This window comes from Cryptomeria japonica, unplaced genomic scaffold (assembly GCF_030272615.1).
Source record: "Cryptomeria japonica unplaced genomic scaffold, Sugi_1.0 HiC_scaffold_314, whole genome shotgun sequence".
Lineage (NCBI taxonomy): Eukaryota > Viridiplantae > Streptophyta > Pinopsida > Cupressales > Cupressaceae > Cryptomeria > Cryptomeria japonica.
The window spans coordinates 107,501-120,397 of record NW_026729136.1 but is presented as its reverse complement, the minus strand read 5'-3'; the positions used below and the strand labels follow the sequence as shown (position 1 = coordinate 120,397).

Here is a 12,897-nt window from a genome sequence, read left to right as displayed (position 1 = left end):
CGAGGTGCACACCGATTTCACCTGGGTGCGCGCGCAGCACCTCGGGCGCACCGGGGTGCGCGCACAACGCCCGGGTTGCACCGTGGCCTGTGTGCTCGGGGCGCCTCGGGTGCGCGCTCGGTGTCGCCCCCGCGCGCGCGGTAGTGCGGGCAGCGCACCCCGGCCCGGCCCGGCCCCGACGAGAACGCAAACGGGCAAAAGGTTTATTCAAATAGCATTGCGACGCCCGGCGAAAAACTAAAAAAGGGTGCAACACCGGGACTTCCCGGGAGGTCACCCATCCCAGTACTACTCCGGCCCAAGCGCGCTTAACTGCGGAGTTCTGATGGGATCCGGTGCACTAACGCTGGTATGATCGCACCCGTTATGAGCTTGTCGCAGTGTGTACTTAGCAAACCGCGACCCACGTGCGAATCCACCCCGGCCACCCACCCCCGTCGAGGTGCACACCCTCCCTCGCGAAGTGCGCCCCGTTCGCCAAGTGTGAGCCCTGCCCGGGTGCGCGCACCTTGCTAGGGCGTCGGGTGTGCACCCGGCCCGGCCTACGTGCGTGCACCTGGAGGGGGCGTCGTGTGCGTGCAGTGTCCCGTCTGCAACGCGGTGCCCACACACCACCTCGGGCGCAACGACCTGCGCTCACATGTGGGCCGAGTGCACCTTGGTGCATGTTCGGGGCGCCTCGGGTGCACGCTCGATCTTGCCCCGGTGCACCAAGGCGCTCGGTTTGCCCCGGGTGCGCACTTGGTGCAAGGTGGGCACCCAAAATAGGGATCAAGCACCAAAACACAAGTTTCGGGATGCAAAATGGGACCCAAGGACCACAAATGCGTTCCAAGACCCATGATGGGTCCACGAGAACAAAAATGTGTTCCGAGACTTAATAAACAAATATTGGGTTTTAGGAGAAGAAACATGCTCTGATGCCCAAAACGAGAATCGACCCCGAAAAGGCCACAGGCCAAAAGTGGGATGCGAGACAAAAAAAAATGGGACCCGAGGACCAAAATTGGGTTCCCAGGTCGAAGACAGGGCAACCGGACAAGAAACGACCTCTAAGGCTCGAAATGAGTCCCGACGACTAAAACTTGACAAGAAGCACCCATCAGGCACCCAACTCGACACCCATGGGATGCCGACCCACCCGGGCTTCCACCTAGCACACCTTGGCACCCACCCACCCTCGCACCCAACCTCGCACCCAACTTAGCACCTTTGAACCCACATTGGCACTCACCCTGACCCTGGCACCTTGGAACCCACATTGGCACTCACCTTGACCCTGGCACCCACCTTTGCACTCACCTTGGGACCCACCCTGGCTCCCACCTCGGCACCCACCCAGACACCCACCTTGGTTCCTTGGCACCCACCTTGGATCCTTGGCACCCACCCCGACACCCACCTTGGCACGCAACTTGGCTACTTGCCACCCACCTTGGCTCCTTGACGCCCACCCCGACAACCACCCCGTGACCTACCCTGGCTAGGGTTGGTGCACACCCACCCTGGTGCCCACCTTGGCACCCACCCTATGACCCACCTTGGCACGCACCTTAGTACCCACCCCGTTACCCACCCTAGGACCCACCCCGTGACCCACCTTGGCCAGGGTGGGTGCACCCACCCTGGTGCCCACCTTGGCACCCACCCATCCTAGCACCCAGCCTGTGACCGGGCTTGGAACCCAACCTTGCACCCGCACCCGTCTTGGCCAGTGTGGGTGCGCACCCATCCTGGCACCCACGTTGTGACACACCCTTTAACCCACGCACCCTAGCACCCACGTTGGCACCCACCTTGGAACCCAACCTAGCAACTTGGCACCCACCCCGTGACCCACCTTGGCATCCACCATAGCAGTCGCCGACTTGGCACCCACCTCGGCACCCACCTTGACACTTGTGGACCCACCTTGCCACTCACCCTAGCATCGACCCATCCTAGCACCCACCCTGGCACCTTTGCACCCTAGCACTCACCCATCCTAGCACCTAACCTGTGACCCACCTTGACACTCACCCTCGCACCCACCTTGGAACCCAACCTAGCACCCACCCACCCTGACACCAACCCTAGCACCTACCCACCCTTGCACCCACCCTGTGACCCATCTTGGCACCCACCCATCCTACCACTCAACCTATCACCCACCTTCTCACCCACCTTGGCATCCACCTTAGCACCCACCCACACTGGCACCTTGGCACCCACCTCGGGCAAGGTGGGTGCACACCCACCCTGGCACCCAATTTAGAACCCACCGAGCATGTTACCCACCTTGGCACCCACATTGCAGCCCACCCTAGTACCCACCCTATGACCCACATTGGCATCCACACCCTAGCACCCAGGCACCTCGACACCCGCCTTGACACCCACCCTAGCACTGAACCTGTGACCCACCTTGGAACTCACCCTAGAACCCACCCACCCTGTGAACCACCTTGGCATCCACCTTAGCACCCACCCACCTTGGCACCCACTCTAGCACTCACCCATCCTAACACCCAACTTGTTACCCACCTTGGCACCCGCCCTCGCGTCCACCTTGAAACCCACCCTAGCACCCACCCACGCAGGAGCCCACCTTGGCACCCAACCTAACACCCACGCATCCTGGCACCCAACTTGTGACCCACCTTGGAACCCACCCTAGTACCCACCTTTGAACCCACTATATCACCAACCCACCTTGGCACCCACCCTATGACCCTCTTTGGAATCCACCCTAGCACGCACCCACCCTGGCACCCACCATGGAGCGCACCCTAGCACCCACCCACCTCGGCACGCACCTCAACACCCACCTTGGTGTGCGCACTGCGCCAACCTCTCAAAGACCCTATGTGGTGCGCTCCAAAGTGTACACCTTTGGTGCGCTCCAAGGTGCGCACCTTTGGTGCACACCGAGGTGCACACCAAAGTGTGCACCGAGGTGAGCACCAAAGTGCACTCCAGGGTGCACACCAAGGCGTGCACCTTTGGTGCGGTCAATGCAAACGAATTCGGAAGTTGGGGTCGATGTCCTAATCGCTGCTGCAGACTACACGTATGAGAATCGGACAAATAGCTTTATATAGGGGAGGTGTTGCGTTTGATGGGTCGACTCCCCTGGTTGTGTGCACTGCACCAACTTCAAAGACCCTGTCTTGTTTAAGAAGTCAAAAGTTGGGGTGGATGTCCTAATCATTGCTGCAGTCTACGCATGTATGAGAATCAGACAAATAGCTTATATAGGGGAGGTGTTGCATTCGGTGGGTTGACTCCCCTGGTTGTGCGCACTGCGCCAACCTCAAAGACCCCGCATAGCAGAAGAAGTCGGAAGTCGGATTTTGGTGAGCACCAAGGCGTGCACCTTTGGTGCGGTCAACGCAGACGAATTCAGAAGTTGGGGTGGATGTCCTAATCGTTGTTGCAGGCTACACATGTATGAGAATCAGACAAATAGCTTATATAGGGGAGGTGTTGGGTTTGATGGGTCAACTCCCTTGGTTGTGCGCATTACGCCAACCTCAAAGACCTTGTTTTCGTTAAGAAGTCAAAAGTTGGGGTCAATGTCCTAATGGCTCCTGCAGGCTACACATGTATGAGAATCGGACAAATAGCTTATATAGGGGAGGTGTTGGGTTTGATGGGTCGACTCCCCTGGTTGTGCGCATTACGTCAACCTCAAAGACCTTGTTTTCGTTAAGAAGTCAAAAGTTGGGGTCGATGTCCTAATTGCTCCTGTAGACTACACATGTATGAGAATCAGACAAATAGCTTATATAGGGGAGGTGTTGGGTTTGATGGGTTGACTCCCCTAGTTGTTCGCATTACACCAACCTCAAAGACCTTGTTTTCGTTTAGAAGCCGAAAGTTGGGGTCGATGTCCTAATTGCTCCTGCAGGCTACGCATGTATGAGAATCAGACAAATAGCTTATATAGGGGAGGTGTTGGGTTTGATGGGTCGACTCCCCTGGTTGTGCGCATTGCGCCAACCTCAAAGACCCTGCATTGCGGATGAAGTCGAAAGTCAGAGTTTGGTGTGCTACAAGGTGTGGTCGAAGGTGCTCACCTAGGTGTGCACCTTTGGAGCACAGGAAAAGTGCCCTCCAAAAGTGCGCACCTTTGGAGTGCACAAAAGTGCCCTCCAAAAGTGCGCACCTTTGGAGCGCAGAAAAGTGCCCTCCAAAAAGTGCCCTCCAAAAGTGCGCACCTTTGGAGCGCAGAAAAGTGCCCTCCAAAAAGTGCCCTCCAAAAGTGCGCACCTTTGGAGCGCAGAAAAGTGCCCTCCAAAAAGTGCCCTCCAAAAGTGCGCACCTTTGGAGCGCAGAAAAGTGCCCTCCAAAAGTGCGCACCTTTGGAGCGCAGAAAAGTGCCCTCCAAAAAGTGCCCTCCAAAAGTGCGCACCTTTGGAGCGCAGAAAAGTGCCCTCCAAAAAGTGCCCTCCAAAAGTGCGCACCTTTGGAGCGCAGAAAAGTGCCCTCCAAAAAGTGCCCTCCAAAAGTGCGCACCTTTGGAGCGCAGAAAAGTGCCCTCCAAAAAGTGCCCTCCAAAAGTGCGCACCTTTGGAGCGCAGAAAAGTGCCCTCCAAAAGTGCGCACCTTTGGAGCGCACAAAAGTGCCCTCCAAAAGTGCGCACTTTTGGTGCGCACCAAGGCGCTGGTTCGGTCGTTGCAGGCGAGTTCGGAAGTTGGGGTCGATGTCCTGAGCGGAGGTGCAAACTACACAGGTGTCGGAATCGGACAAATAGCTTATATAGGGGAGGTGTATGCTTCGATGGGTCGACTCCCCAGGTTGAGCGCACCGCGCCAACCTCAAAGACCCTACGGTATGGATGAAGTCGGAAGTTGGGTCCGATGACCAATTCGATTAGTAGGTATGCTCATGAGGTCGGAATTTGGGTCCGATGACCTGCCATGTGCAGGAAGGCGAATGTTGACACTGTGCGTTGCAAGGTGCACACCAAGGCGCTGGTGCGGTCTTTTTAGTCGAGTTCGGAAGTTGGGGTCGATGTCCTGATCGGAGGTGCAAGCTACACAGGTGTGGGAATCGGACAAATAGCTTATATAGGGGAGGTGTATGCTTCGTTGGGTCGACTCCCCGGGTTGAGCGCACCGCGCCAACCTCAAAGACCCTACGGTATGGATGAAGTCGGAAGTTGGGTCCGATGACCGATTCGATATGTAGGCATACTCGCGAGGTCGGAATTTGGGTCCGATGACCTGCCACGTGCAGGAAGGCGAATGTTGGCACTGTGCGTTGCAAGGTGCGCACCAAGGCGCTGGTTCGGTCGTTGGAGGCGAGTTCGGAAGTTGGGGTCGATGTCTTGATCGGAGGTGCAAACTACACAGGTGTGGGAATCGGACAAATAGCTTATATAGGGGAGGTGTATGCTTCGTTGGGTCGACTCCCCGGGTTGAGCGCACCGCGCCAACCTCAAAGACCCTACGGTATGGATGAAGTCGGAAGTTGGGTCCGATGACCGATTCGATATGTAGGCATACTCGCGAGGTCGGAATTTGGGTCCGATGACCTGCCATGTGCAGGAAGGCGAATGTTGGGACTGTGCGTCGCAAGGTGCGCACCAAGGCGCTGGTGCCGTCGTTGCAGTCGAGTTCGGAAGTTGGGGTCGATGTCCTGGTCAGAGGTGCAAACTACACAGGTGTGGGAATCGGACAAATAGCTTATATAGGGGAGGTGTATGCTTCGATGGGTCGACTCCCTGGGTTGAGCGCACCGCGCCAACCTCAAAGACCCTACAGTATGGATGAAGTCGGAAGTTGGGTCCGATGACCGATTCGATACGTAGGCATATTGGCGAGGTCTGAATTTGTGTCCGATGACCTGCCATGCGCAGGAAGGCGGAATTTGGGTCCGATGACCGAGTTGATGGCGTGCCATGCGCAGAAAGGCGGAATTTGGGTCCGATGACCGAGTTGATGTTGATGGCCCGCCATGCACAGGAAGGCGGAATTTGGGTCCGATGACCGATTTGAAGGCGTGCCATACGCAAAAAGGCGGAGTTTGGGTCCGATGACCGAGTTGATATTGATGGCCCGCCATGCGCAGGAAGGCGGAATTTGGGTCCGATGACCTGACATACGCATGGAGTCCGACTCGGGGGCCGATGTTCGATTCGATGACTTGCATTGTGGGTAAAGTCGGAAGTTGTGGTCTTTGACCCGATTCGATGACCAGACTTCGGCTGCTTGAGAATCGGACAAATAACTTATATAGGGGAGGTAGTGTTCTCGAGCATCCTCCCCCCGTGCCCGTTTATGTCGATTGATGCTGGTGCTCGACTGGTTGGAGCGCTCGGATGCAAAAATCTTGCACCAGGATTTATCGATTGTGATGGACACGGCAAGTCTCCTGATTGCTATGCAGGAGCTCATCGTGAATCTCTATGCGGCCTTGGTATGGACTCGACCTGCGGAATGGTTCGGCAATGGTAGTCGCTCCAACACGTCCTTGCAATGGCCACAGAGGTGATTCGACTAGAGCTCCAGTCTAGCTTTTGGGTTGCTTGGCGGACTGGTATAGCCGCGATCGAGTTCCGGCCATGAACGTTTTAGATAGCTCTTGGGCTTTCTGGGACGGAAGTCGGAAGTTTGGGCTGTTGTCCGATTTGATGACCATTCTTCGGATGTGTGAGAATCGGACAAATAACTTATATAGGGGACTGTGTTGTCTCACGCAGCCCCCTCCGTGCCCCTCTATCTCGACCGATGTTGGTGCTTGAAAGGGTTGGGATCGCTCGGATTTATAAACGTGCACCACCATTTGTCGAGTGTGAGGGACGCGGCAGGTCTCCTAAATGCTATGCGGGCGCTCTCTGAGAATCTCTATCCGGCCTCGACACAGACTAGTCTTGCTGAATGGTTTGGCACTGGTAGTCGATCCAACACGTCGTTGTTGTGGCCGCCTAGGCGATTCGATTCGAGCCCCCGTCTAGCTTTTGGGTTGCTTGGCGGATTTTGCCCTATCCGCAAGTGAGCTCGGTCCCTAAACGTTCGAGAAACCCGATTGCTATGCGCCGACTCTCTTTCTTGCGAGCCTCCATCTAGCTTTTGGGTCTCTACGGAACGGAAGTCGGAATCTGGGACCGTTGTTTGATTCGACGAGGCAGACTACGGTTGTGCGAGAATCGGACAAATAACTTATATAGGGGAGGTGTTGACTGGAGCATTCTCCCCCGTGCCCCTCTAACTCGACCAATGCTGGCGCTCGAACGGTGGTAGCGCTCGGATTTTCATTGAGCGCCAGCATTGGTCGATTTAGAGGGGCATGCGAGATTCCCGAATGCTATGCGAGGGCTCTAACGGAAATGTCTATTGGTTTCGGTATGGATGCAATTGCGAGTGGTTCGGCAAAGGTAGTCGTTCCGATGCGTCCATGTCGTGGCCAAATCGATAATTCGATTTGAGCCCTCGTATAGCATTTGGGTCTCTCGATGTGATTCCGCATTCCAGTCCCTTTGGGCACTGCTTGAGCCGCATCCCAGGGGGTTCCCTTCCCAATAATCTGCCTCGCAACCCGATTGCTATGCGGTGAGGCTCCTCGGCCGCCTCGGAACTATCTGTGTATCAGACGCATCGCGGGATAAGGGGTTGGCAACGGTAGTCGCCCCAAGCGCGTCCGATGCTTGGACCATTCCGAGGCGGCCCTGAAGCCTCTTCCGTCTAGCCGTTGGGTCCTTCTCGCCGCATCCCTCGCCTCGCACCCCGATTGCTATGCGGTGAGGCTCCTCGGCCGCCTCGGAACTATCTGTGTATCGGACGCGTCGCGGGATAAGGGGTTGTCACTGGTAGTCGCCCCAAGCGCGTCCGATGCTTGGACCATTCCGAGGCGGCCCTGAAGCCTCTTCCGTCTAGCCGTTGGGTCCTTCTCGCCGCATCCCTCGCCTCGCACCCCGATTGCTATGCGGTGAGGCTCCTCGGCCGCCTCGGAACTATCTGTGTATCGGACGCGTCGCGGGATAAGGGGTTGTCATTGGTAGTCGCCCCAAGCGCGTCCGATGCTTGGACCATTCCGAGGCGGCCCTGAAGCCTCTTCCGTCTAGCCGTTGGGTCCTTCTCGCCGCATCCCTCGCCTCGCACCCCGATTGCTATGCGGTGAGGCTCCTCGGCCGCCTCGGAACTATCTGTGTATCGGACGCGTCGCGGGATAAGGGGTTGTCACTGGTAGTCGCCCCAAGCGCGTCCGATGCTTGGACCATTCCGAGGCGGCCCTGAAGCCTCTTCCGTCTAGCCGTTGGGTCCTTCTCGCCGCATCCCTCGCCTCGCACCCCGATTGCTATGCGGTGAGGCTCCTCGGCCGCCTCGGAACTATCTGTGTATCGGACGCGTCGCGGGATAAGGGGTTGTCACTGGTAGTCGCCCCAAGCGCGTTCGATGCTTGGACCATTCCGAGGCGGCCCTGAAGCCTCTTCCGTCTAGCCGTTGGGTCCTTCTCGCCGCATCCCTCGCCTCGCACCCCGATTGCTATGCGGTGAGGCTCCTCGGCCGCCTTGGAACTATCTGTGTATCGGACGCGTCGCGGGATAAGGGGTTGTCACTGGTAGTCGCCCCAAGCGCGTCCGATGCTTAGACCATTCCGAGGCGGACCCGAAGCCTCTTCCGTCTAGCCGTTGGGTCCTTCTCGCCGCATCCTTCGCCTCGCACCCCGATTGCTATGCGGTGAGGCTCCTCGGCCGCCTCGGAACTATCTGTGTATCGGACGCGTCGCGGGATAAGGGGTTGTCACTGGTAGTCGCCCCAAGCGCGTCCGATGCTTGGACCATTCCGAGGCGGACCCGAAGCCTCTTCCGTCTAGCCGTTGGGTCCTTCTCGCCGCATCCCTCGCCTCGCACCCCGATTGCTATGCGGTGAGGCTCCTCGGCCGCCTTGGAACTATCTGTGTATCGGACGCGTCGCGGGATAAGGGGTTGTCACTGGTAGTCGCCCCAAGCGCGTCCGATGCTTGGACCATTCCGAGGCGGACCCGAAGCCTCTTCCGTCTAGCCGTTGGGTCCTTCTCGCCGCATCCCTCGCCTCGCACCCCGATTGCTATGCGGTGAGGCTCCTCGGCCGCCTTGGAACTATCTGTGTATCGGACGCGTCGCGGGATAAGGGGTTGTCACTGGTAGTCGCCCCAAGCGCGTCCGATGCTTGGACCATTCCGAGGCGGACCCGAAGCCTCTTCCGTCTAGCCGTTGGGTCCTTCTCGCCGCATCCCTCGCCTCGCACCCCGATTGCTATGCGGTGAGGCTCCTCGGCCGCCTTGGAACTATCTGTGTATCGGACGCGTCGCGGGATAAGGGGTTGTCACTGGTAGTCGCCCCAAGCGCGTCCGATGCTTGGACCATTCCGAGGCGGCCCCGAAGCCTCTTCCGTGTAGCCGTTGGGTCCTTCTCGCCGCATCCCTCGCCTCGCACCCCGATTGCTATGCGGTGAGGCTCCTCGGCCGCCTTGGAACTATCTGTGTATCGGACGCGTCGCGGGATAAGGGGTTGTCACTGGTAGTCGCCCCAAGCGCGTCCGATGCTTGGACCATTCCGAGGCGGCCCCGAAGCCTCTTCCGTGTAGCCGTTGGGTCCTTCTCGCCGCATCCCTCGCCTCGCACCCCGATTGCTATGCGGTGAGGCTCCTCGGCCGCCTTGGAACTATCTGTGTATCGGACGCGTCGCGGGATAAGGGGTTGTCACTGGTAGTCGCCCCAAGCGCGTCCGATGCTTGGACCATTCCGAGGCGGACCTGAAGCCTCTTCCCTCTAGCCGTTGGGGCTTTCTCGCCGCATCCCTCGCCTCGCACCCTGATTGCTATGCTGTGAGGCTCCTCGGCCGCCTTGGAACTATCTGTGTATCGGACGCATCGCGGGATAAGGGGTTGGCAGTGGTAGTCGCCCCAAGCGCATCCGATGCTTGGACCATTCCGAGGCGGCCCTGCAGCCTCTTCCGTCTAGCCGTTGGGGCCATCTCGCCGCATCCCCCACCTCGCACCACGATTGCTATGCGGTGAGGCTCCTTGGCCGCCTCGGAACTATCTGTGTATCGGACGCATCGCGGGATAAGGGGTTGTCACTGGTAGTCGCCCCAAGCGCGTCCGATGCTTGGACTATTCCGAGGCGGCCCTGCAGCCTCTTCCGTCTAGCCGTTGGGGCCATCTCGCTGCATCCCCCACCTCCTCGGCCGCCTCGGAACTATCTGTGTATCGAACGCATCGCGGGATAAGGGGTTGGCAGTGGTAGTCGCCCCAAGCGCGTCCGATGCTTGGACTATTCCGAGGCAGCCCTGCAGCCTCTTCCGTCTAGCCTTTGGGGCCATCTCGCCGCATCCCTCGCCTCGCACCCCGATTGCTATGCGGTGAGGCTCCTCGGCCGCCTGGGAACTATCTTCGTATCGGACGCATCGCGGGATAAGGGGTTGTCACTGGTAGTCGCCCCAAGCGCGTCCGATGCTTGGACTATTCCGAGGCGGCCCTGTGGCCTCTTCCGTCTAGCCGTTGGGGCCATCTCGCCGCATCCCCCACCTCGCACCCCGATTGCTATGCGGTGAGGCTCTTCGGCCGCCTTGGAACTATCTTCGTATCGGACGCATTGCGGGATAAGGGGTTGTCACTGGTAGTGGCCCCAAGCGCGTCCGATGCTTGGACTATTCCGAGGCGGCCCTGCAGCCTCTTCCGTCTAGCCGTTGGGGCCATCTCGCCGCATCCCCCACCTCGCACCCCGATTGCTATGCGGTGAGGCTCCTCGGCCGCCTTGGAACTATCTTCGTATCGGACGCATCGCGGGATAAGGGGTTGTCACTGGTAGTCGCCCCAAGCGCGTCCGATGCTTGGACTATTCCGACGCGGCCCTGTGGCCTCTTCCGTCTAGCCGTTGGGGCCATCTCGCCGCATCCCCCACCTCGCACCCCGATTGCTATGCGGTGAGGCTCCTCGGCCGCCTTGGAACCATCTTCGTATCGGACGCATCGCGGGATAGGGGGCTGTCACTGGTAGTCGCCCCAAGCGTGTCCGATGCTTGGACCATTCCTAGGCGGCCCTGAAGCCTCTTCCGTCTAGCCGTTGGGGCCTTCCCGCCCCATCCCTCGCCTCGCACCCCCGATTGCTATGCGGTGAGGCTCCTCGGCCGCCTTGGAACCATCTGTGTATCGGACGCATCGCGGGATAAGGGGTTGGCACTGGCAGTCGCCCCAAGCGCGTCCGATGCTTGGACCATTCCGAGGTGGCCCTGAAGCCTCTTCCGTCTAGCCGTTGGGGCCTTCCCGCCCCATCCCTCGCCTCGCACCCCGATTGATATGCGGTGAGGCTCCTCGGCCGCCTTGGAACTATCTGTGTATCGGACGCATCGCGGGATAAGGGGTTGGCACTGGTAGTCGTCCCAATCGCATCCGATGCTTGGACCATTCCGAGGCGGCCCTGCAGCCTCTTCCGTTTAGCCGTCGGGGCCTTCCCGCCGCATCCCTCGCCTCGCATCCCGATTCCTATGCGGTGAGTCTTCTCGGCCGCCGCGGAACTATACCTGTTATTGCTACTGCATCCTTCGGCTGGTAACCTCCTCTGCCGCCTTGGAACGTTCTCTTTGTCGGACGCGTCGCGGGATAAGGGGTTGGCACTGGTAGTCGCCCCAAGCGCGCCCGATGCATAGACCGCTCCGAGTCGACCTTGCTTTCAGCCTCTCACATGCATAGACCTCTCTGAGTCGACCCTGCAGCCTCTCACGTTTAGCCTTTGGAATCTCGCCTCACAACATGATTGCTATCCTTGATGCATCCCTTGCCTCGAGCCCTGATTGCTTTCTTGGCTGCATCCCTCCTCTCCTCACAGCCCGGTTGTCATCACTGCTTCATCCGTCGCTTCATGCATTCTGGCTGCTGGGCCCTTCCCACCGCACACCTCGATTGCTATCTCTTCTGCATCACACACCCCGATTGCTATCTCTGCTACATCCCTCGGCTCTCACTTCTGCATCCTTCGCCTCACACCTCGATTGCTATCAATGCTGCATCCGTAACCTCACACCCCGATTGCTATGCGGGGAGGCTCCTTGGCCGCCTTGGAAATTTCTGTGTGTCGGACGCACCGCGGGATAAGGGGTTGGCACTGGTAGTCGCCCCAAGTGCGCCCGATTCTTAGACCGCTTCGAGGTGACCTCGTAGCCTCTTTCGTCCAGGCTTCCTGCCTTCAACGCCCTTTTTACACCTCGATTGCTATGCGCGGGCTCGTTGGCGTCTATCACCTCTCTGCGAAGAGTGGCACGATGATTGTTGGGGTAAATCGTAGCAGTCCGATCTCTGGCCTTGGGCCATTGTGAGGGCTGATCGATTTCCTGTGCGCATCTCGTGTTCGCCCAGTAACAGACTCGACGACTTGTAATCGGTCTTGTTCCCGATTGTTCCTGGAGGTAGTCTTCGGAACTCTTGGATTTGACCTGTCACTCGAACTGTCCTCTTCCGAGGATGCTTGTGTGTGTGTGCTTGTGCCATTTCCTTGGCGGTATTAACGAGATATTAAAGAGCGGAGTGAGCGCCTCGCCCAGCTATGTTTGGGGCTCTCACTCCCTTACCCGGTGTGCGACCGCTTTGCACGTAGGTTGCGGAGCATCGCGACTCTTTCGATGTTTGGCGGTTGTCTTCCGGTGATGCGTTGGTCCCGAAGTGCACGTTACTAGCATTTCTGCCATTGTTCTCGATCTTTGGCACGTTCCTTCGTTGCAATTGGATATATATCTCCGTTTATACGCGCAGGCTTCTCCCGCCTATTCAGCGCTGTCCCACTCTCAGCACTCTCGTGGTCTCCTTGGCTTCTCTCTCCCGTGAGCGAGCTCTCTTCTCGAGTCTTTTCCATGTCCCATGGAGGTTGCCTTGCGAAATTCGGGCACACAAACGTGACCGGATAAGAGCGGAATTGCCTATGAGGAGAAGCTCACCT

General features: G+C 58.5%; 1 non-coding gene across 1 annotated transcript; it reads right to left on the bottom strand.

Moving 5' to 3' along the window:
* Positions 1-244: 244 nt before the first annotated feature.
* On the bottom strand, positions 245-363 carry LOC131870334 (5S ribosomal RNA). Its single transcript, XR_009368655.1, has one exon. It is a non-coding gene; the product is annotated as a 5S ribosomal RNA (ribosomal RNA).
* Between the last annotated feature and the right edge of the window lie 12,534 nt (positions 364-12,897).